The sequence below is a fragment of the Protopterus annectens genome, chromosome 5.part0 (genome assembly GCF_019279795.1).
Source record: "Protopterus annectens isolate FY-2018-M chromosome 5.part0, PAN1.0, whole genome shotgun sequence".
NCBI classification, from domain to species: Eukaryota; Metazoa; Chordata; order Ceratodontiformes; family Protopteridae; genus Protopterus; species Protopterus annectens.
In genome coordinates, this window is record NC_056735.1 from 1369634036 (window position 1) to 1369658368 (window position 24333).

The window sequence follows — 24333 nt, forward strand, 5'->3', positions numbered from 1 at the left end:
CTGTGGAAGAAATTTACTAACCTTTTGTGCTTCTGGGGTCCAGTTACTCTCCATTACCTCCATGATTCCAGTGAAGAGTCAGCATCTCCTTTTCATGTTGCCTCTGACTCTCCTTCTCCTCAGCTTCCAGGCATAGCAGTTTCTCATTCTCTTCAGCCTGCAGATGTTGCAGTTTCTCATTTTTCTCAGTCTCTAGACACCTCAGTCTCTCTGAGGCTTCTATTTCCAAAAGCTTGGCCTCCAACTCGAGTCTGTTTAACTCCAGCTGGATTTTTAAGTTCTCTGTAGAAAGGTTGAGATGTCCATTCTCTGAGTGTTGTACACGGCCAGGGTGATCACCCTCCTGATTGCTATTCTCTGATGCAGCTTTGACTAAGGCTGCAATAATGTCTGCTTTAGTCAGGTTTATATGCACCAGTCCTTTAGCCTAGCACATCTCAGCTAATTGGCTGCTTGACAGCTTGCTATACTCCTCTACTGACATGCTTGCCTGCTGTCCCTGACTAACTAAGCTAACAAAAAAAATAAAACAATTGTGATGCAAACTCTGAATGTTCACTGCATGGCTGATTTAGAGTACAAAAACACATTCAGTGACCACTGTACACAAGCTACAGGAATTCAGTATCCACACCATTACAAACCAATTAATATGTGATGTGGCTATCTCACCACTGTCACCCAATTAATATTTGATATGAATATCCCACCACTGCCAAACAATTAATATGTGATGCTTGTGCCCTGGCTCAGTAATCAAGGAGCCTCAATACTCACCACTAACACCAGTGAGGGAAGTGCACATTGGGAGAATGACAAGTACACACACAGTAAAGTACAATTTCCTTTACGAGCACACAGAGATCACAGTCAGTCTGGGGTTGGTTTCTCTTCTCTCTCTCTCTCTCTCTCTCTCCAGATCCCCAATAAGACTCCCCACTGGCACAACTATAGGGTTAAGATCTCAGCCACGCAGTCAAGCCAAAACCTCCAGCACCCTTTATGTCCAGCCAGTGCTTTGTGTCCCTGCCCAAGTAGCTGACACACACACACACACACACACACACACACACACACACACACACACACACACACACACACACACACACACACACTTTGAGATTTGATTCATGTATAAACACACAGACACTTCTGGGGAAAGCTGGCACAGGTTCACTAGCTATGCCCCCTTCTGCCCAGATTAAAAGGTGGTACCGACTGCCACCAACCACTACTATCAACTACTATAAAGGTCCTTACCAAAGCATGTCCTGTTCTGCTGCGTAATGTTACTGTTATCCAAATAGGAAGTGAGACCAACAGCAAGAAGTGGCCTATGCAGTGCCACGAAATACATGTAAGTACTGTAAGAGCTTCTTTATCTCTACACAAAACCAGCCACAGTTAAAAAGTTTAAATATATTTGATAATAAATAATAAAAGCACAAGACAATACTTCTTAACTCAACACAGTGACAGCAGAGTTTACAATTCACAGGAAATACTTTAACATAGTAGGACAGTCTCACATAAATATAGGAAACATCTACAGTAATCTTGTTATATTCCTATCTATCTCCAAGAGAAACTAAATTCTAAATAGCTTACTTTCAGAGCTAGACAAATACAGATGAGAAGTGCTGAATGGATGTTTACAGATCCAGAGACCAATACAAAATGCACTCTCTTTCTCTCTGAGATAGATGACATCACTATTTGACACTTGCATCTAGTTTGCAGGCTAAACAGATACCAACAGAATTTAACATGTCTGTATGAAAAATACTTATCTCTTAGAAGCTGACAGTTTTGTCTTAGAAGCTTGCCAGAAACTGGAAGTCATACAACAATTACCTTTGAAACCTGTAATTACCTCTGTTTCAAACAATAGAAAGAAGCCCCAGCTGCAGACATTCACTCTCCTAGCTGAGATAACACACAATCATAAAATTCTTTACTTATTTTCTAAGAGTTTGCAAGTTAACTCTGTATGTCCCAGTTTCTGCCATGAAAACATACATTTGCACTGGCATATAGTTTATACACATTTCTGCTATTTTCCAGCAGGGTGCACTGTGGTTGCAATCTTGAAGCTCAGCACATAATAGAGTCTTCTTACATTTGTAAAATAAGCCTTTGGATCATATTAATATTTACAAATGACAGAATTATTTACAAAATTCTATCTAGCTGTGCTGGCAGCATTCACACCTGACATAGAAGGATCCCTCGCCTACTTCATCTTTCCTTGCTCTGTTAAGTAAGTAGGGACAGTAATTCCAGTTTGGAAAATATTGTGAAAATAGTTAAGTATTGTTTTTCTTTAACTATGTGAATCTTTTCAGCTGTGTTACCTTTAATATTTCCTATTATTTAAACTCTGTTGTTTACTGCAAGTAGACATTTCATGTTCTTTTATTATTATTTATTAAATATATTTAAACTTTTAATTGTGACTGGTCCTTTAGAAAATATTTTAACCCTTGAGAGTACTTGTATCTGTTGCTGACAGTGTGGCCACTCCTAAAGCCTGGCTATTTCATCAACATTACCATTTGTGTTTATTTCACTCAATATAATTGGCCACCCCTGCAAGAGCCTTAGGTAGCTGGCTTTGTAGTGTCTGGTGGTAGTGATATCTCCAGCCTTTCCCAAGAGTGTGTGTGTGTGTGTGTGTGTGTGTGTGTGTGTGTGTGTGTGTGTGTATGTGTGAAAATCAAATCTCACATTGTGTGCGTGTCGGCTACTTGTAGCAGGGACATGAAGCACTGGTTCATAGATTAGTACTAAGCTTACTGCCCTTGCGAGCCATTTTAAGCCTAGCCAATTACCCCTTGTGAGACTCAAACCCTACACCCTGTGTTTGTAAGGTAAACACCTTAACCATTAGGCCACCCTCCCTAGTTTCACTGAGATGGTGCTGGAGGACTTGGTTTGTACACTCAGCTGAGGACTTAACCCTATAGCTGTGCTAGTGGGGAGCCTTACTGGGGCCCTGGAGGGAGACAGATATAAAGAAATCCAGATACCGGGCTGACTGTGGTCCCTGTGTGCTCTTAAGTGAAATTGTGATTGATGCAGATCTGCATCTGGAATTACTGAGTGTATCCATTTGTATTCCAAGTGAATGTCTCTCTTCAGTATCAGTGATGAGGATTCAGGCTCCTTGATTACTGGCCCAGAGTGGGGACATCACATATTGGTGAGTAGTAGTGTGGATATTAATTGAACTTCTGTAGCATGCAGGCAGTTGTCACTAAAAGTGTGTCCTCTCAGCAGCCACAAGGGAAACTTTCAGGGTTTCATTTCACAACAGTTTTATTTATTTATTTATTGCTAGTTTAGTTTAGTCAGGGAAAGCAGGCAAAGATGTCAGTAAAGTATTATGGCAACCAGTTGGCCAAGGTATGTGAAGCCAAAGGACTGGGGTATGCCAACCTGACTAAAGAGGAAATTATTTTAGCCATAATCAAAGCTTAGACCAGCAACCAGGAGGATAACCAGACTGGTGATGGGAATTTACAGCCCTCGGAAACAGGACAGTTCACCTTTTCCTCAGTGGACTTAAAACCTGTCTGGAGTTAGAGGCTTGAACTGGAGGCCAAACATTTGAAATTAGAATCAGCAGAGAGACTGCGACATTTAGAAGCTGAAGAAAATGAGAAGCAGTGTCAAAATGAGAGGGAGAACCTGACTATTCACCAGGGTCATGAAGTTAATGGGGAAGGAAATAACCAAACCCCAGAACCAATAAAGGTCAGTACATTTCTTCCACAATTTACAGAGGATGATAATTTTGACAGTTTTATTCATATATGTGAAAGAGTATATAAACAGTATAATGTTGACCAAGGGCTCTGGGTACATTTCCTGACCCACTTACTCCATGGTAAAGCTGTAACTGCTGTTTCTAAATTGTCTGATATTGATTGTTTAAATTATGAAGAAGTAAAGAAATGTTTACTTAAATGTTTTATGTTAACACCTGAAGCTTGCAGAAAAAAGGTTTGAGAACATAGGCACAAGGCAGATGAAAGTGTGTGTGATTATATTGCTGAATTAAGCACTTATTTTCATCATTGGGTGAGTGGGTGTCAGGTCACCTATTTTGTATGGCTGACAGACCTTTAAGTGAGGGAACAAGCCCTTAGTACTTTGCCTGAGGGCATAAGAATTTAGTTGGCATACTGAGAGTGTAACTCTCCAAATGAGGTGGGGAAAAAGGGGCTATCTACTTAGCAAGCAGGACATCACTGCACAAGAAAGGGATACCCAATACTGCACATGGATATAAAAGAACCCATGGTAGGCAGCCTAAAACACCCCAACAGAGTCTACCAGTAACAGGGGAAGCCACTATTTCAGGAACACAGCCGGGATCAAGGGTTAAATGTTCTAAATGTAACGTGTGGCCATGTGGTCATGTATCATACAGTTATCATACAGGTAGGGAACAAAAAGTAGGGACCCAGCAAGTGGGAATAACAGTATGCCAGTGGTAAGTTGCCTGGAGACAACAGGGTTACCAAACTATCACAAGAGGTTATATCCTATCTAAGTGGATGGAAAACAGGCCACTGCTAAGAGAGGCAACCTCTGACATAACCATTGTGAAGCCTGCAGTGCTTAAAGAGGAACAGTACTTGCTTGGGCAGTCCACTCCAGTCAGAGCTTTAGGAGGGACCCCATTCCAAATGCCTTTGGCCAGGGTTTACCTTGACTGGGAAGGTAAAAAAGGAAGCAAGCACGTAGGTGTGTTTGAGGATATCCCTGCAGATGTCCTGATAGGGAATAATTTTGATAATGCCGTACCTTGTGTGTATGCAGTCAGGTTTGGAGACAGGCATGTGGGTTTGGTAGCTTGGGGGAGACCCAGACAGACACCATGCCTGAAGCTAGGGCTGATGAAGTGGGTATTTCAGGGAGGGAGCTACCCTGTAGCAGTGAGCCTGAAGGTGAGCCACACCTGCTGGTAGATACTAATGTTCCCTTGGGCAGAGTGACTACAAGGGCAGAGGTTAGTGGTAGTACCCTGGCTGACAGTGAGGCACTGCAGTCAGAGGATACCAGACTTCCTGGGGAAGGGGAGCTGGGAAGAGTCACTAATGTAGAGCTGAGACAGGCGCAGCTCTCGGAGCCTACATTACAAGGTTTGAGGGAGGTGGCTAAGGAAGCACCTGATTCTCAAGGAAAGGGGGAATTCGTATGAACAAAGGGTTACTGTATAGAGAGTGGACCCCTGAGGGAGGGCTAGAGGGTGAGGTAATACAGCAGTTGGTAGTGTCTAGAGCTTACTGTCTGCCAATTCTAGCCATAGCACATGACATTCTTTTTGCAGGTCCTATGGGCATAAAGCATACCAAGAGATGTATTATGCAGGTCATTTATTAGCCTGGGATTTCCAGGGATGTAACAGGGTACTGCAGGACCTGTGAGCAGTGCCAAAAAGTAGGCAAGGCAGGAGACAAGTTCAAAGCTCCTCTGATGCCTTTGCCTGTGGCTGAGGAGCCATTTCAAATGGTAGCTATGGATATTGTAGGGCCTGTGAGTACCCTAAGTTTCACAGGGAAGTAATATATCCTGGTGTTAGTAGATTATGCTGCTAGATACCTTGAGGCGGTAGCTCTGTCCTCCATTGAGGCAGAGAAGGTGGCAAATGCTTTGTTAGAGATTTTCAGCAGGGTAGGTTTCCCGAGAGAAATACTGAATGACAGAGGTGTCAATTTCATGTCAGACCTGTTAGCTTATCTATGGAAGCGCTCTGGGGTGAAGCACCTAAAGACCAACCCCTACCATCCCCAGACTAATAGTCTTGTGGAGAGTTTAAATTCTACACTAAAGACCATGCTACGGACATTTGCAGACCAGTTTAGGAGAGAGTAGGACAAATATTTGCCCAGTCTGCTGTTTGCTTACAGAGACGTACACCAGGAATCCCCAGGTTTTTCACCCTTTCAGTTGCTGTATGGGCCTGGGGTGAGGGGACCTTTTGCTTTGATTTGCGATGAGTGGGAGGGTGAGTGTGACTCCCACAAGGAGTCTGTTGTGGCATATGTCCTAAACCTCAGGACAAGGTTTGGGGAGCTCATGGACTTGGCCCAGAAGAACGTGGCAGGAGTCCAACAGCAGAAAAAGGTCTGGTATGACAGAAATGCTCAAATCCAAGAGTATGTTGTGGGACAGCAAGTGATGGCTCTTATTCCTTTCAGATACAATAAGCAGCAGTCAGCTTAGAAGGAACCCTTTAAAGTGGTAAGAAAGGTCAGTGATGTTAATTACGTGATATAACTGCTAGGCAGGAGGCAGGGGTACAAATTGTGCTGTGTTAACATGATGAAATCTTACCATGATAGGCAGGCTCTGGTGCTGAGTATTTGCAGTGGATGGCAGGAGGAGTCTGAGGGGGATCTGGTGACTGATTTCCTCGGTGAGGCTCGGACTGACATCTCAGTGGATGGGGAAGCAGTGTCCCAGTGGCTGTCCCCTACCCAGGTTCAAGAAACTCGAGCAGTGTTACAGGAGTTTGGGGATATGTTCACATGGAAACCTGGGTGCACTCACCTGGTGCAGCACCATGTGGATACAGGACCCCAAAAGTATATTAAGCAGGGCCCCTTACAGGTGCCTGAGTGAGTCAGACAGACTGAGAGAGGAGATACAAGAAATGTTGGAACTGGGAGTAATCCAGGAGTCTAGCAATCCCAGGGCCTCCCCAGTGGTGCTGGTATCAAAGAAAGATGGCAGCACCAAGTTTTTTGTGGACTACAGTACATTAAATAGTCACACAGAAATTAAATAGTCACAGAGTCAGATGCTTACCCCATGCCTAGGACAGATGAAACCTTGGAGCAACTGGGTGGGGCTAAGTATCTGACCACTACTGATCTGACCAAGGGCTACTGGCAGGTGCCCTTGACTCCCACCGCTAGAGAGAGGTGAGCCTTGTGACTCCTTTCAGATAATGCAAGTTCACAAAAATGTCCTTTGGGATAAAAAATGCCCCAGCTACATTCCAAAGGCTTGTAGAGCATATCCTAGCAGGAGCAGGAGATTGTGCCCTTGTTTATATGGATGATACTGCCATTTACAGCCATTCCTGGCATGAGCACCTTCAGCATATCAAGGAGGTCCGGGGCAGACTTCAAAGGGCAAGGTTGACCATTAAGCCCAGTATGTGTCAGGTGGGTATGGTAGAGGTCTCCTACCTGTGACATAGAGTGGGGAGTGGTAAGATCAGGCCAGAACCTGTCAAAGTGGAAGCCATTCAGGTGTGGCCTGCCCCTGTTACTAAAAAGCAAGTGAGAGCATTCTTGGGGACAGCAGGATACTATAGAAAGTTTTTTCCCCAATTGTAGTACAGTAGCTGCTCCCCTCACAGACCTGGCAAAGAAAAACAAGAGAGACAAGGTTGTGTTGACCCAAGCCTGTGAGCAGACCTTCCTAAAGCTTAAAGGGGCTTTGGAAGGGCCCCCTATGTTAGCCAGTCCAGATTACAGCAAATAATTTGTTGTGCAGGTGGATGATTCGAACCATGGGGTGGGGCTGTACTCAGCCAGGTTTTCTCAGAGGGAGAAGGGCACCCAGTTTTATATCTGAGCCATAGACTCCAACCTAGGGAGGAATGTTATCAGCAGTAGAAAAAGAATGTCATGCCATAGTATGGGCACTGTTGCACTGCAGAAACTTCAACCCTATCTCTATGGAAGGAAATTCACTTTAGTTACAGACCACAATCCCTTAACATGGCTACATTAAGCCAGCCAGCAAAATGTCAAGTCACCAAGGTAGAGCCTAGGGTTGCAGGCATATGATATGACAGTGCAGCACCATAGTGGGCTTAGCAAGGCCAATGCAGACGAACTCTCAAGACAGAGTATGGGTTAATGTATTCCCAGATAGGCTCATTCCTCTTAAGCAATGTTTCACAAGGGTCACTTGAAAAATTAGCTTGGGTCTTCAGGGGGTAGGAGAGATGTGACAATGTGAGATATTGCCAGCTGTGCCAGGAGAAGTAAGGCAGTGGATGTGTAACATATGCCAGCACAACTAGCTGGAATTTAGTAAAGAATTCTATGTTATTTTAATATCAGTCTGATTTGTACAGATTTTTGAGTTAAAAATGTACCAACAGTGGGTCCTGACTGCATTGTAACTGAATTATATGTTAGCAGAGGATACTAGAAGAGAAGAGGTTAAGCTCAGCTTCAGCTAACTTTGGAAAATAGTAAAAAATTAAATGACTGTGCCTAGGCCATAAAGATGTTATCTCTCAGTTTTGAATGAAGCCAGAGATGCAGTGTCTGTAAGAAGCATGGTTTATTAGTATGTGTAGTAGGAGTAGAAGTTTGTAATTGTTTTATGACTTTCAGAAGCTGCACCAGATCTGAGCAATGCTCTTGTGTATTATTGACATGTAGGTGGTAAATCTTGACAGTTTCTAGCAATGGGGGGGTTGCATGGGCACCAGACGTCAGATGCCCAGATGCCTGTGATGTCATTCTGTACATAAATATATTAATATTAGGTGAGACATAAGTCTCAGGGCAGTCTGTTTCTTGGAACCTGACAAAGAAGGATCCCTGACCTACTTTATCTTGCCTTGCTTTTTTAAGTAAGAAGGAACAGTAATACCCTAGATCAGTCAGGAAAATATAGTGAAAATAGTTAAAAATTGTTTTTCTGTAACTGTGTGAATCTTTCCAGCTGTGTTATTTTTAAGGTTTCCTGTGATTGAAACTCTGCTGTTTACTGTAAATAGATATTTTGTATGTTCATGTTCTTTTATTACTTATTATTTAATATATTTAAACTTTTCATTGTGGCTGGTCCTTTGGAGAATATTTTAACCTCTGAGAGTACTTATATCTATTGGTGACACTCTGGCCACTCCTGAAGCCTGGCTGTTTGGTCAACATTACCATTTGTATTAATATTAATTTCACTTAGTATAATTGGGTACCCTTGCAAGAGCCTTAGGTCGCTGACTTTGTAGTGTTTGGTGGCAGTGGTAACTACCTTATAGTCTGGGAAGAAGGGGGCACAGAGGGTAAATCTGTGCCAGCCTTTCCCAGGTGTGTGTGTGTGTGTGTGTGTGTGTGTGTGTGTGTGTGTGTGTGTGTGTGTGTGCAAGAAAATCAAATCTTAGTGTGAGCCACTTGGAGCAGGGGCATGAAGCACTGGTTTCACTGAGAGGATGATGGAGGACTTGGCCTGGACACTCAGCTAAGGACTTAACCCTTAATGCTCTCTCTAAAACCAAGAACACAGCATCAATAGGCCCAGACGGTATCCTAGGATGCCTTCTAAATACCATGAAACATGATCTATCAGGTCCTCTGCAATTACTGTTTAACTGTAGCCTCCAAACAGGCTTCATGCCTCATGAGTGGAGAAAAGCCACAGTCATGCCTCTGCATAAAGGTGGGCCATCTACAGACCCTGGAAACTACAAACCCATACGTCTCACTAGTCTTATATGTAAAGCCATGGAAAGAATTATCATGGAGATGATCAATAGTGATATAGTAAACGTCCACTCACTGGACCCAACAGACTTTGGTTTCGTCAAGGGCAGATTGTGCCTACTCAAAGTAGTGGACTTCTTTGAGAAGGTCACCAAAGTAAAGGATGAGGGCAGAATCGTTCATACTGCCTACCTTGACCTGGACAAGGCATTTGACACAATACTCCGCTTGGGTATTTTTGACAAACTCAAGAGGTTTGGTACAAACCCGTATGTCACCCGGTGAATAGCCAAGTAGCTCACAGACAGGACCTAGTAAGTTAGAATTGAGGAGTCCACCTCTACAAAGAGGCCAGTCACGAGTGGAGTCCCTCAGGGATCAGTCCTTGGACCACTCCTTTTTGGTATTGCTTCTCAGAAGTCAAGGCCGATGTCAGTGGTATCTGGCTGACTAAATTTGCAGATGATTGCAAATTAGGAGCTGTCATTGAATCTCACACTGACACAAATGTTCTCCAGCAGGGGCTGATGCAGACAAACAACTGGTGTCAGAGCCATGGATTAAAACTAAATGCCAATAAATGCATAATAGTATCCTTTAGGAAGTCATCCATCCCTGGTATGTATCATATTGACAACACACCCCTTAGAGTTGACCCTATAGACTTAGGGACACACATAGAATGATTTCTATGTTACGCAACTTCTAAACAAAGGTATGGCATTTAAGTCCAAGGAAGTCATTGTCACACAGTATTTGGCATTCTTCAGACCTATCATTGAGTACAATGCCCCCTTTGGTATGTACCTAACCAGGCATATCCAACAATTGGAACGTCCACAGAGGCCTCACTAAAAGAATGCTGATTGTAAGTAATATGCCCTATGTAGACCACCTCAAGGTCCTATCCCTGTAGTCTATCTCCTGCAGGCTTTTGAGGCAAGATCTATGCCTGGCATACAGGGCATTGTCAGACCCCACTCTGATAGACCTCCTGCATATCCACAAAACAAACAGCATCAGAATTACCCACTCTAAAGAGTTAAACCTTGCCTGTGCTATAAATAAGACCTGCTGGAGAGATAGGTATGTATCCCAAAGACTACAGTCTATGAAACAGGGTCCCCATCCATGTGAAGCAGAGTTCCTCCCTAACCGAATTCAAGTGCATCTTGTACAGTTGGATGAGAAACCGGAATTTCATCCCTGGTTTGGCACCTATGTCTCTAATGGACACCGGTAATCTGTAAATGGTTCATCTCCCAGGCCCAAGCTTACACTTATCAAGGGTATCAGAACTTGTCAGAGATTTAGGATGCATGGTTTGGCTTAAAAAGGCCCTTGTGTTCATTATCCTAGTAAACACTTATGAACCTATAACTGTGCTAGTGGGTAGCCTTATTTGGGCCCTGGAGGGATATGGATATTAAGAAATCCAGACCCCAGGCTGACTGTGTTCCATGTGTGCTCTTAAGGGAAATTAAGAGAGGTCTGCATCTGGAAATACTGAGTGCATCCCTTTGTATTCCAAGTGAATGTCCCTCTCCAGTGTCAGTGTTGAGGATTCAGGCTTCTTGATTACTAGCCCAGAGTGGGGACGTCGCACCCTGGATGAGGGAAAGACAGTGTATACCACCAATCTTGACCAAGCCAAGGCATTTGACACATTCTCCAACTCGGGTATTATAGCGAAACTCTTCCAGTTGAGAAGTAACCCCTACATTACCAGATGCACTTGTTCCCATAATTAGTGTCCAGGCTGTTCTTTGCTTTAATGTAATTCGGTAGTCTGTTCCATGCATCAGCTTCTCGGTCAGAGAACCAATTAGTTCACTTTTCATTCCTATAGAATTTTCTACATAGGTTGTCTGATAATTCTGTAGTACTTTCTGATAACCCCAAACATTCCCAGAGTTAGTTGCCTCTAAATGCCCCATATACCTGAATAAGATCTCCTCTTAGATATCTGTAAGAGACACTGTACAAGTTCAGATATTTAGTCATTCACAATAACTTAAATTGTCACATCCATGGATGCCCTTGGTATATGTCTGTTGTACTCTTTCCTGTTTACTCATGATTGTTTTCTTATATGGTTTCCTTATTGTTATTTCATACTCATGTTTTGTCTAATGTAATTAACAAGCAATGACTTCATCATTTTTGATTTCCTAGACTTTATAAATCTTTTTATCCAACTGGCTTATGGCAGGACACATACTTAAAAGTGTGTGACTTACCGCTAGCAAAAGACCATTCACCTGTGCTGGCCCCCTTACTGTTCAGCATTTATTTCTCAGAAGGCCAGGCAAACTTGGAGGACCTGTGGCTTACCATTTTCACTGACAGTTGCAAACTGGGAGCAATCATTAAGTCTCCCAAAGATGTTAATATACTGCAGACATATGACTGGTGCCAAAGCCATGGATTAAAGCTAAATGCAAAAAATTATTTATTATTCCCTTTGGGAAAGATTATATTATAGACAGCACCCCCAAAGTGTAGACCCAGTGTTACATGATCTGGGTACTCAGGTTGATAGCAACCATAACTTTGACCACCACGTATTCACAGTAGTAAGGAAATCCTTCTATGGGGCACATCTTATAAGTAAAGGCATCACATTTAGATCTAAGGATGCTATGATTCCATTATGCACATCCCTCATTAGACCAATAGTTGAGTAAAATTCTCCCTTTCGCATGCACCTCACCAGATACCTGCAACAATTGGAGAGACCACAGAGGTTTCTCACCAAGAAATTACAGGTTACACAAAACAAGTCTTACCCAGAAAGACTGAAAACCTTGTCACTGTATTCTGTCTTCTACATGTTGCTAAGGGGTGACCTGTGCCTGACTTACAGGTCAGTCTCTGACCCGCCCTGATGGAAATGCTACATATTTGTAAATCAAACTGCAGGAGGATCACTCACTCCAGGGATCTTAACCTAGCCTCTGACATGAACAGGTCATGCTAGAGAGTTCGATATATATTTCCCAGAGACTGCCACTTCTCTGGAACAAGCTTCCAATTCACATGAAACAGAGCCCCTCCCTGACCCTGTTCAGATGCAATCCAGATCAATGGATGGGTGACCTCAAATTCAGTCCTGGGCAGAGCAAATCATTAACTGCCATAGACCCTTACCTCTGCAAACTTCATTCACCTAACCACTGACAACTTGGGCAACTCTGGATAAATATGGCTTGGCTTGTAAGGGCTCTAGGGCCGTTAGTCTAGTAACCTTCTATGAATCTATGCAAATATAACTTTTATAAAAAGAAAACAACACTTTTCTCTTCGTAGTTACATTTGCAAGGCACTGTGTGTAGTCTAGCAGTTCAGCTGTGCTTTTTTGCTAAGCTTCTACACTAAGGATTTGAGTATCTCAACCTGAGGAGCATGCCTTTGTCATACACTGGACTAAGAAAGTATACCTAATTCCTGCATCTGACGGTTTCTTTTGGTAACTTGCATAGCTTGGATCTTGATCCTAACATTTATTGTGAAAAATGTTCCTATAGCTAATACTCGCAAAATACAAGCCTTTTTAGTATTCATATGACTGCCAGGTCATGAGCCAAGATTTACACCAGCACTCCTTCTGTTGCTTGGGTAATGATCTCAGTATAAAGCACTGCCATTGGTGCCAGTGCTTCAACAGGCCATTTAAAGATAGAGAAGGTGAGAAGCAAAAGGCTTGCCTTACATCTTAGATGATCTTAGATGATTTAAGAGGCTGAGTGCATTTGATAAAGGGATCAGCAGGAGACTCCTCATATCATCACATGCTGATGCCAGAGCACTGTGAGAAGAAGGACATAGAGGACAGAAATTAAGTCATGCTACCCTGGAGGAAAGCACATCCCCAAAACAGTCTAGTGGGTGTCAGACATATCCAGCTCCCCTCAAAAAGGGAGGGGTATATTTCACTACTGTCTTCCCCTTGAATATATGTTTATAGACCCTTGAGAGGTTAACTCCCAACAGTCATCGGGGTGGGGGAATGCATTCTCTGGTATTGTCATTCTCATTTCCCCAGCTGGCAGCCTCAGCTTACTTGTTACCAGCCAATACTCAAAGAATGACTCCCTGAGTCCTCTAACAGTTACTCAGTCATAGCAGCTGAGACAAAGAAATCTTTCTCAGGCCTTCATTTTGGTCCTGCAGGATTTAGCGCCAGAGATGGATGAGGATGTACTTGAACTTCCTCTAGCAATTCACAACAAAGGTCTAGGATCTTTTGAGTGGACAACTGTTTTTTATTTTGTTTTGTTTTTTTTTGGGGGGGGGGGGGCGGAGTTCGTTTGTTTTTTTATTGTGGCATTTGCCATAGTGGTAGCAAGACTGCTGCTAAAACAACATAGGCAGAAGCAAACACTAGAAACCCATTCTGGCCTCTCCTACTCCAGTGATGTCTTCAGTAGGCAATTGTAGTTATTGGCCATTTGGGCAGTTTTTCCATCTCTCTCAACTTTCTGATTTAAAAGCCTGCATTTGCACTTGTGTCCCCCCTTTCCTGTAACTAGTCTAGTCCAGATACGGATTTGTTGTATCCAGGACTGTTTGTAAGCTGCTGATCCCCCCAAGCCTTTCTGTGTTGGAGGGAAGCCTGCTAGCTTATCAGTGGGAGTGGTAAGCACTAGGTAACCTATCTACCACATAAGGAGTGGTTACTGGCCCAGAAATTGTAGCTATTGGCCGTTTGGGCAATTTTTCCATCTCATTCAACTTTCTGATTTAAAAGCCTGCATTTGCACTTGTTTCTTTCCTGTAACTAGTCTAGTTTAGATACAGATTCTTAGTTTTAGCACTTGAATTTGCTTATTCATGCTCAGCACTTGTTCAGAACATGTTGTAAGCACTAAATAAGCTACAAATTACTACAGCACTCAACCTTCCTCATTACCTAGAGGAAAACAGTTTTTGTACTTACTTTCCTCACTTGCTTAGAGAAAAACAGCTCTTGTACTCACTTTCCTCGCTTGTCTAGAGGAAAATAGTTTTTTATTCAGGCATGTTCGAGGGTCAGCTCCCAGTGTTCTCTCCTGTCTAGCTAATAAATCTGGCCATCTTGGGGCAATGTAGCAATTGCCTCATGTACACAGACAACCCTCTCCTCCTACCACCCAACACTACAACCTGTGAGTGATGCACTTATCTGGCCAAAGTGGAGGTAAAGCTCTTTCCAACCAAGACTGAACTTGACAGTCAAGAGGAGAAGGTAAACACTTGCACCACACCACACTCATCACACAGTCCCACTAAACCTACACCACCAAATTCCACACATAGAAACACAAAAACATTTGCAGAGGCTCTCAGTATTAATCTTCTCAAGCAACAGAGACCTCCAAAGCAGAAATGCAAGCAACCTCCACCCCTCCAACACAACCCAAATGACACATAGCCCACAGATTCAGTGTGCCACTCAACGACAGCCCATAAGGCAAAACAATGTACCCATCACACTAGTCATAGGTGACTCTGTAGTCAGGCATATGATATGACAGTGCAGCACCATAGTGGGTTTAGCAAGGCCAATGCAGACGAACTCTCAAGACAGGGTATGGGTTAATGTATTCCCAGATAGGCTCATTCCTCTTAAGCAATGTTTCACAAGGGTCACTTGAAAAATTAGCTTGGGTCTTCAGGGGGTAGGAGAGATGTGACAATGTGAGATATTGCCAGCTGTGCCAGGAGAAGTAAGGCAGTGGATGTGTAACATATGCCAGCACAACTAGCTGGAATTTAGTAAAGAATCCTATGTTATTTTAACATCAGTCTGATTTGTACAGATTTTTGTGTTAAAAATGTACCAACATTGGGTCCTGACTGCATTGTAACTGAATTATATGTTAGCAGAGGATACTAGAAGAGAAGAGGTTAAGCTCAGCTTCAGCTAACTTTGGAAAATAGTAAAAAATTAAATGACTGTGCCTAGGCCATAAAGATGTTATCTCTCAGTTTTGAATGAAGCCAGAGATGCGGTGTCTGTAAGAAGCATGGTTTATTAGTATGTGTAGTAGGAGTAGACGTTTGTAATTGTTTTATGACTTTCAGAAGCTGCACCAGATCTGAGCAATGCTCTTGTCTATTATTGACATGTAGGTGGTAAATCTTGGCAGTTTCTAGCAATGGGGGGGGGGGGGGTTGCATGGGCATCAGACGTCAGATGCCCAGATGTCTGTGATGTCATTCTGTACATAAATATATTAATATTAGGTGAGACAGAAGTCTCAGGGCAGTCTGTTTCTTGGAACCTGACAAAGAAGGATCCCTGAACTACTTTATCTTGCCTTGCTTTTTTAAGTAAGAAGGAACAGTAATACCCTAGATCAGTCAGGAAAATATAGTGAAACTAGTTAAAAATTGTTTTTCTGTAACTGTGTGAATCTTTCCAGCTGTGTTATTTTTAATGTTTCCTGTGATTGAAACTCTGCTGTTTACTGTAAATAGATATTTCGTATGTTCATGTTCTTTTATTACTTATTATTTAATATATTTAAACTTTTCATTGTGGCTGGTCCTTTAGAGAATATTTTAACCTCTGAGAGTGCTTATATCTATTGGTGACACTGTGGCCACTCCTGAAGCCTGGCTGTTTGGTCAACATTAGCATTTGTAGTAATATTAATTTCATTAAGTATAATTGGGTACCCTTTTTCAAGAGCCTTAATTAGCTGGCTTTTTAGTGTCTGGTGGCAGTGATAACTACCTTATAGTCTGGGCAGAAGGGGGCACAGAGGGTAAATCTGTGCCAGCCTTTCCCAGGTGTGTGTGTGTGTGTGTGTGTGTGTGTGTGTGTGTGTGTGTGTGTGTGTGTGTGTGAGCGAGAAAATCAAATCTCAGTGTGAGCCACTTGGAGCAGGGGCATGAAGCACTGGTTTCACTGAGAGGATGATGGAGGACTTGGCCTGGACACTCAGCTAAGGACTTAACCCTTAATGCTCTCTCTAAAACCAAGAACACAGCATCAATAGGCCCAGACAGTATCCTAGGATGCCTTCTAAATACCATGAAACATGACCTATCAGGTCCTCTGCAATTACTGTTTAACTGTAGCCTCCAAACAGGCTTCATGCCTCATGAGTGGAGAAAAGCCACAGTCATGCCTCTGCGTAAAGGTGGGCCATCTACAGACCCTGGAAACTACAAACCCATACGTCTCACTAGTCTTATATGTAAAGCCATGGAAAGAATTATCATGGAGATGATCAATAGTGATATAGTAAACGTCCACTCACTGGACCCAACCCACTTTGGTTTCGTCAAGGGCAGATTGTGCCTACTCAAAGTAGTGGACTTCTTTGAGAAGTTCACCAAAGTAAAGGATGAGGGCAGAATCATTCACACTGCCTACCTTGACCTGGACAAGGCATTTGACACAATACTCCGCTTGGGTATTGTTGACAAACTCAAGAGGTTTGGTACAAACCCGTATGTCACCCGGTGAATAGCCAAGTAGCTCACAGACAGGACCTAGGAAGTTAGAATTGAGGAGTCCACCTCTACAAAGAGGCCAGTCACGAGTGGAGTCCCTCAGGGATCAGTCCTTGGACCACTCCTTTTTGGTATTGCTTCTCAGAAGTCAAGGCCAATGTCAGTGGTATCTGGCTGACTAAATTTGCAGATGATATTAAATTAGGAGCTGTCATTGAATCTCACACTGACACAAATGTTCTCCAGCAGGGGCTGATGCAGACAAACAACTGGTGTCAGAGCCATGGATTAAAACTAAATGCCAATAAATGCATAATAGTATCCTTTAGGGAAGTCATCCATCCCTGGTATGTATCATATTGACAACACACCCCTTAGAGTTGACCCTATAGACTTAGGGGCACACATAGAATGATTTCTATGTTGCGCAACTTCTAAACAAAGGTATGGCATTTAAGTCCAAGGAAGTCATTGTCACACAGTATTTGGCATTCTTCAGACCTATCATTGAGTACAATGCCCCCTTTGGTATGTACCTAACCAGGCATATCCAACAATTGGAACGTCCACAGAGGCCTCATTAAAAGAATACTGATTGTAAGTAATATGCCCTATGTAGACCACCTCAAGGTCCTATCCCTGTAGTCTATCTCCTGCAGGATTTTGAGGCAAGATCTATGCCTGGCATACAGGGCATTGTCAGACCCCACTCTGATAGACCTCCTGCATATCCACAAAACAAACAGCATCAGAATTACCCACTCTAAAGAGTTAAACCTTGCCTGTGCTATAAATAGGACCTGCTGGAGAGATAGGTATGTATCCCAAAGACTACACAGTCTATGAGACAAGGTCCCCATCCATGTGAAGCCGAGTTCCTTCCTAACCAAATTCAAGTGCAACTTGTACAGTTGGATGAGAAACCGGAATTTCATCCCTGGTTTGGCACCTGTGTCTCTAATGGACACCGGTAATCTGTAAATGGTTCATCTCCCAGGCCCATGCTTACACTTATCAAGGGTATCAGAACTTGTCAGAGATTTAGGATGCATGGTTTGGCTTAAAAAGGCCCTTGTGTTCATTATCCTAGTAAACACTTATGAACCTATAACTGTGCTAGTGGGTAGCCTTATTTGGGCCCTGGAGGGACATGGATATTAAGAAATCCAGACCCCAGGCTGACTGTGTTCCATGTGTGCTCTTAAGGGAAATTAAGAGAGGTCTGCATCTGGAAATACTGAGTGCATCCCCTTGTATTCCAAGTGAATGTCCCTCTCCAGTGTCAGTGTTGAGGATTCAGGCTTCTTGATTATTAGCCCAGAGTGGGGACATCGCACCCTGGATGAGGGAAAGACAGTGTATACCACCAATCTTGACCAAGCCAAGGCATTTGACACATTCTCCAACTCGGGTATTATAGCGAAACTCTTCCAGTTGAGAAGTAACCCCTACATTACCAGATGCACTTGTTCCCATAATTAGTGTCCAGGCTGTTCCTAAAAATATCTAAATTAGTACTTGCTTTAATGTAATTCGGTAGTCTGTTCCATGCATCAGCTTCTCTGTCAGAGAACCAATTAGTTCACTTTTCATTCCTATAGAATTTTCTACATAGGTTGTCTGATGATTCTGTAGTACTTTCTGATAACCCCAAACATTCCCAGAATTAGTTACCTCTAAATGCCCTATATACCTGAATAAGATCTCCTCTTAGATGTCTGTAAGAGACACTGTACAAGTTCAGATATTTAGTCTTTCACAATAACTTAAATTGTCACATCCATGGATGCCCTTGGTATATGTCTGTCGTACTCTTTCCTGTTTACCCATGATTGTTTTCTTATAGGGTTTCCTTATTGTTATTTCATACTCATGTTTTGTCTAATATAACTAACAAGCAATGACTTCATCATTTTTGATTTCCTAGACTTTATAAAACTTTTTATCCAGCTGGCTTATGGCAGGACACATACTTAAAAGTGTGTGACTTCACCGCCAGAAAAAGACCATTCACCTGTGCTGGCCCCCTTACTGTTCAGCATTTATTTCTCAGAAGGCCAGGTAAACTTGGAGGACCTGTGGCTTACCATTTTCACTGACAGTTGCAAACTGGGAGCAACCATTAAGTCTCCCAAAAATGTTAATATACTGCAGACAAATGACTGGTGCCAAAGCCATGGATTAAAGCTAAATGCAAAAAATGATTTATTATTCCCTTTGGGAAAGCTGACATCCCTGCTAATTATATTATAGACAGCACCCCCAAAGTGTAGACCCAGTGTTACATGATCTGGGTACTCAGGTTGATAGCAACCATAACTTTGACCACCACGTATTCACAGTAGTAAGGAAATCCTTCTATGGGGCACATCTTATAAGTAAAGGCATCACATTTAGATCTAAAGATGCTATGATTTCATTATGCACATCCCTCATTAGACCAATAGTTGAGTAAAATTCTCCCTTTCGCATGCACCTCACCAGATACCTGCAACAATTGGAGAGACCACAGAGGTTTCTCACCAAGAAATTACAGGTTACACAAAACAAGTCTTACCCAGAAAGACTGAAAACCTTGTCACTGTATTCTGTCTTCTACATGTTGCTAAGGGGTGACCTGTGCCTGACTTACAGGTCAGTCTCTGACCCGCCCTGATGGAAATGCTACATATTTGTAAATCAAACTGCGGGAGGATCACTCACTCCAGGGATCTTAAAAAGAGAGTAAAATCCAATGAGTGGAGGAGCTCCCTGGCCAGCCTCAGTATGAAGCTGAGATCCCTTATAAGATCCTCCAAAGTTAACTACGAAAACAAAATCGCCACTGATTCTAAGGACAATTACAAAGTATTCTATAGCTATGTCAGGAATCTCAATGGCAGCACCCTGCTCCGAGTTACAGCACAACGGCACGAAAATTACAGAACCAACTGATATTGCCAACATCCTGGCAGATAGGTTCAGTGCTAACTTTACCCCCCTCTCACCCCCTAAAGGGCCCATATCTATACCGGAAGAATGCAGAGTCCCTGTAATCACAACTATGCAGGTAAAAGCTGCACTCTCTAAAGCCAAAAACACAACATCCATGGGACCGGACAACATCCCAGGCTGCTTTTTACACGAACTTTAGAACAAACTGGCTCCCCACCTAAGCACCATGTTGAAATGTTACATAACTTTTTTTTTTCAAATATTTTCTTTATTTTCCTTTTTCATCTTGAAATTCATATGTATCTGTTTTTAATTGTTGTTATGCCATCATATGATACATATGATGTAGTTAATTTATGGCTTTAACCTTATTTAGATTTTATAGAAATGTACTCATTGAAACAGTTTGCAAGTGTCAACCTATCCATCCTTGAGCTAGGGTATTTCAGGGGAGGGTCTTCCTCTGCCTCTGTGCACTACCAAGGGGTCTTAGAGGATTCAGAAGCTCTTATAAACACAAAACCAAAGGAAAGCGTCAGGTCGTGTCGCTGGAATCCACAAACCAGCATGCACTTTTAATAAAAGAAGAAATACAGCGACTTGCACACACCAAATACTAATGAGTAGTAATAAACAGATAACAGTCACTGTGATTCAGAAGCTCTTCTCTGAGACTGGTAAGGACAGTGAGACTTCCTGTCCCACATCTCCCTCTGGATGACCCCTTCTTCAGGGAAATCCTCAGGCGGAAGAAGTCTTGCATAAACTGGTCTGTGGCCCCTTTAACTTGCCCCAAAAATGTGTAAATGAATAACTAAGGAAAAAAGAGAAGCTGGTCAAAGGATGCCATCTCTGAATCCCTGAAGCATGTGGATATTGTGGCCAATCCTGCAAAGATGGTCGATACCCTATTTAGGCCACACCTGACTGGAATAAGATCCTCTTTAAGCATCAAAGGGTTGACTGCTGTGTGATCCTGTCCCTGCTTAGGTCCTAGAGATCACATGTATCTTTCCAGCATACCACCAGTTTGAAGTTCTGGACAAGGAGAGAACAAAAGTGTTTTCACTAACAATTTTATACTCACCTCCTTCTACCGTTCGATTCAGTTATATGGGTTTGGGTTCTCTCTAGTGGATCAGGCACAGGAGATTTCTGTTGTCCTTAATTCTGAGCTTAAGAGATGATTAAGGCCCTTATCATAGACCATACCATGGACCTCCATATATCCCAATGTACTTCTGACTGTGCTGTTATAATGTCTACAGTAACAGGCCCAAGTGTGTTTCTGGGAAGGATGGCGCAGCTGAAGTTCCCTGCATTTAAGGATGAGCAAGCAGCCAGTATGCTGCATTCTGAGAGCATGTCTTCATTGAACAGGCCTTCCATGACGTAGTAGAGAACCACAAGAAAACAAAACAGTCTGTAATCACTGTGCATTGCTCCTGTGGTGCTCCACCCTTTCTTCTTCGTCAAAGGCAGGGCAGTTTAGAAGAATGAAGCCCCCCCCCCATAGATTTAAGAGGGCTGCTGAGGATCAAGTAGCATTGTCACCTCCACCTGTGCCAGCCAAGTTTTACATGAGTATGCCTCCAGTGACTTATGAGTTGCAGTCATAACTACAAGATTCTCCATGGAAAGATGTTCTGACCCCAGCTTGGAGAGTAGTTACAAAGGACTAGTGAGTTTTTATCATGGTCAAGAGTAGCCATATCTTAGAGCTCTTAGGACCACCCTCCATAAATGAGATATGCTAACAGATCAAACCATATCTGCAGGGCTCCTGGGGTTGGCCCAGACTCTTCCTCACAATGACTTAGAGTCCCTCCTTCACAATGAGGCCACTGTTTTACTCCCACCTCATTCTAGTTCTTAAAGGGTAGTTTCAGTATTTGATAGCCACATAACAATTTAGTAGGCTTGTGCTACTTTAGACTGTGAACATGAAAACTTTTCCATGAGAAATGTCAGGATTATGTCCTCAATGTGTGAAATATAAAAATCATTATAATACATAATCATAAAATCATTGTACTCAATTATTGGCCTGATGAGGGCCGAGTACAGGGCCGTTATGACCTCTTTCACTCTTGAGGCAATGCTTTTGATAATGCGGTGTGTGACGTAGAATGCATTCCTTACCACAGTAGACACATGGTGGTCACAATTTAGGCTACAGCCAACTTGCTTTCCCAAGTCTCTCACAACTGAATTGTTTCTTAGGATATTATTATTTATATAATAGTCTGCAGGGATATTGTTTTTACCGAAGGGGATGATAATGCATTTTTTTTGCACTGAGTTTGAATCCATGGCTTTGGCACCAGTCATTGGTTTATGTAAGTCCCTCGCAAAGTGTATTGACATCATTTGGGAATTCAGTGATTGCATCTAATTTGCAGTCGTCAGCAAACTTTGTCAGCCACAGCCCCTCTGTTTTGGCCTGAACTTCTGTGAAGTATAAGCCAAACAATAGGAGGCCCAGCACTGTCCCTTGTGGAACACCACTGGTGACAGGCCTGCTGGTTGAGGTAAAATCCCCAACTTTAACTAAGTGTGATCTGTTGGTGAGCCAGTTAGCAACCCACCTGACGACATAAGGGTTGATATTCAACTGGGAGAGTTTATCAAGTAATGCCCAAATATGGGATTGTATTGAAGGCCTTGGCTAAGTCAAAGTAGGCTGTATGCACAGATTTGCCTTTGTCTGTGGCTCTGATGACATTTTCAAAGAAGTCCATCAGGTTTAACAGGCATGACCTGCCTTTGACAAAACCAAACTATGCCACATCAAAGGTTTGGAGATCACCTATGTCATTATTTTTAAGGTCCATGATGATTTGTTCCATGGCCTTACAGATACGTCTGATTAAGCTTATGGGTCTGTAGTTCCCAAGGTCTGCTGCTGTACCCCCTTTATGAAGGGGATGATGTTTGCTGTTTTCCATTCAACAGGGACATAACCAGTACTCAGACTTTGGTTGAATAGAGCACTGCTAACTCATGTTTTAGACCATTTAAAACACAACCTGGAATGCCATCTGGACCCATATAAGCTGTGTTTTTGGCCTTGGAGAGAGCATTAATAACTTACTGTTTGGAGTTGCAAGGTGGGAGACATGTAGAGGGAATGCTCTGTGGAATATATGGAGAGGAGAGGGGGTGAAATTTTCACCAAACCTGTCAGCTAATATGTTAACTGTTTTCACAGGGTCAGTGTGTGAGATGCAATCCACAGCTAGTTCAGCACACTTCTGAGTCCTCCTTTTTAGGTTACAGATACAGCTGAAAAATGCCTTATGGTTAGCCTTAGCTATGGTTGTAATTTTTTTTTTCTGATGTTGCCCTTAGAGGATTTTAAAAATTGTTTTGTTTATTTGTTCAAGCAGAGGAGGGTGTTCTTCCAGTGCCGGTACCTCTCTTTTTTATTCTTGGACAACAACTTCTTTCTTTTGTTGTATAACTTATTAATGATAGATGTCCACCAGGGAGGCTTGTTTTTTTCTTGAGGATCTTGTTTTGATTCTATCTGGGACAGCTGTGTCAATACATTTGTATAAATGTTTGTACAGGGCATTTGTGTGCAGCTTAGTATAGTTGTCAGTGCCATTTGTGGGAACAGGAGCTTGGAAATTATTTATGCCATCCCTTAGGGGGGTATAATTAGCTCTGGTGAAATTTTTTAGTCTGATTTGACCTAAGAGGGCTTCAGGTGTTACAGCTACTTCAGATGTGACTGATTTGTGATCAGATTTAACTAGTGAGGGTCCTATACTTGTGGTGGTGCAATGGTCACCCATTTTGGTGAGGGCCAGGTTAAGAATATTTGAGCCCCTTGTGGGGTTGCATACTATTTGTTCCAGGAACCTTTGTGTGAGCATATTGGTACTCGTTTAAGTTTCCCAATCAGTGGAGGGATAGTTAAAATTGCCCATGACTACAGTGTTTGGTTGTACATTTGATTGACTTAAGTAGGTCCAAATAAACATTGTGGGTATCCTGGCTCATTGAAGTTAGTTGAACTTGGAGTAACTTCTTGAGTTTTCCTGTCTAATCAGTCTAGAGATGTATTTATCTTTGATGAAGATAGATACTCCTCCTCCTTTGGTTCTCTCATGTTCATTTTGTGGTCTGAAAGTGTGGAAGGCATTGTAGGCTTGCAAGGCTGAGGTACTCTGTGATATTTTCACGTCTGAAATTTTGCTCTTGAGGCCTTGTCTAAAAAAGGCACTTTGGGGAAGGCAAGTGCCTTAACCAGTAACCAAAGCCTAGAGGTGACAGATGAAGATAATTTCTGGCAAAGCAGCATGGTCTGTCAACCATGTCATCCCATGCTAACAGTAACTGAATCCCCTTAGAATGATACCAGAAACTAAGCCAATTGTTGAAGTCAATCATTTTTTGTTTATATTGTGGTATCATCCTTGGTGAGGGTAGAATGTTGCTCAAGGCTAGGGACATACCTGCCTGAGACGCACATTCATAGAGC

At 42.6% G+C, this 24333-nt stretch overlaps 1 protein-coding gene across 1 annotated transcript in view; it reads left to right on the plus strand.

Moving 5' to 3' along the window:
• The window catches only part of CCDC83 (coiled-coil domain containing 83), a 1061671-nt gene that overhangs the window by 267798 nt on the left and 769540 nt on the right, over positions 1-24333 (plus strand). The window lies entirely within an intron of this gene.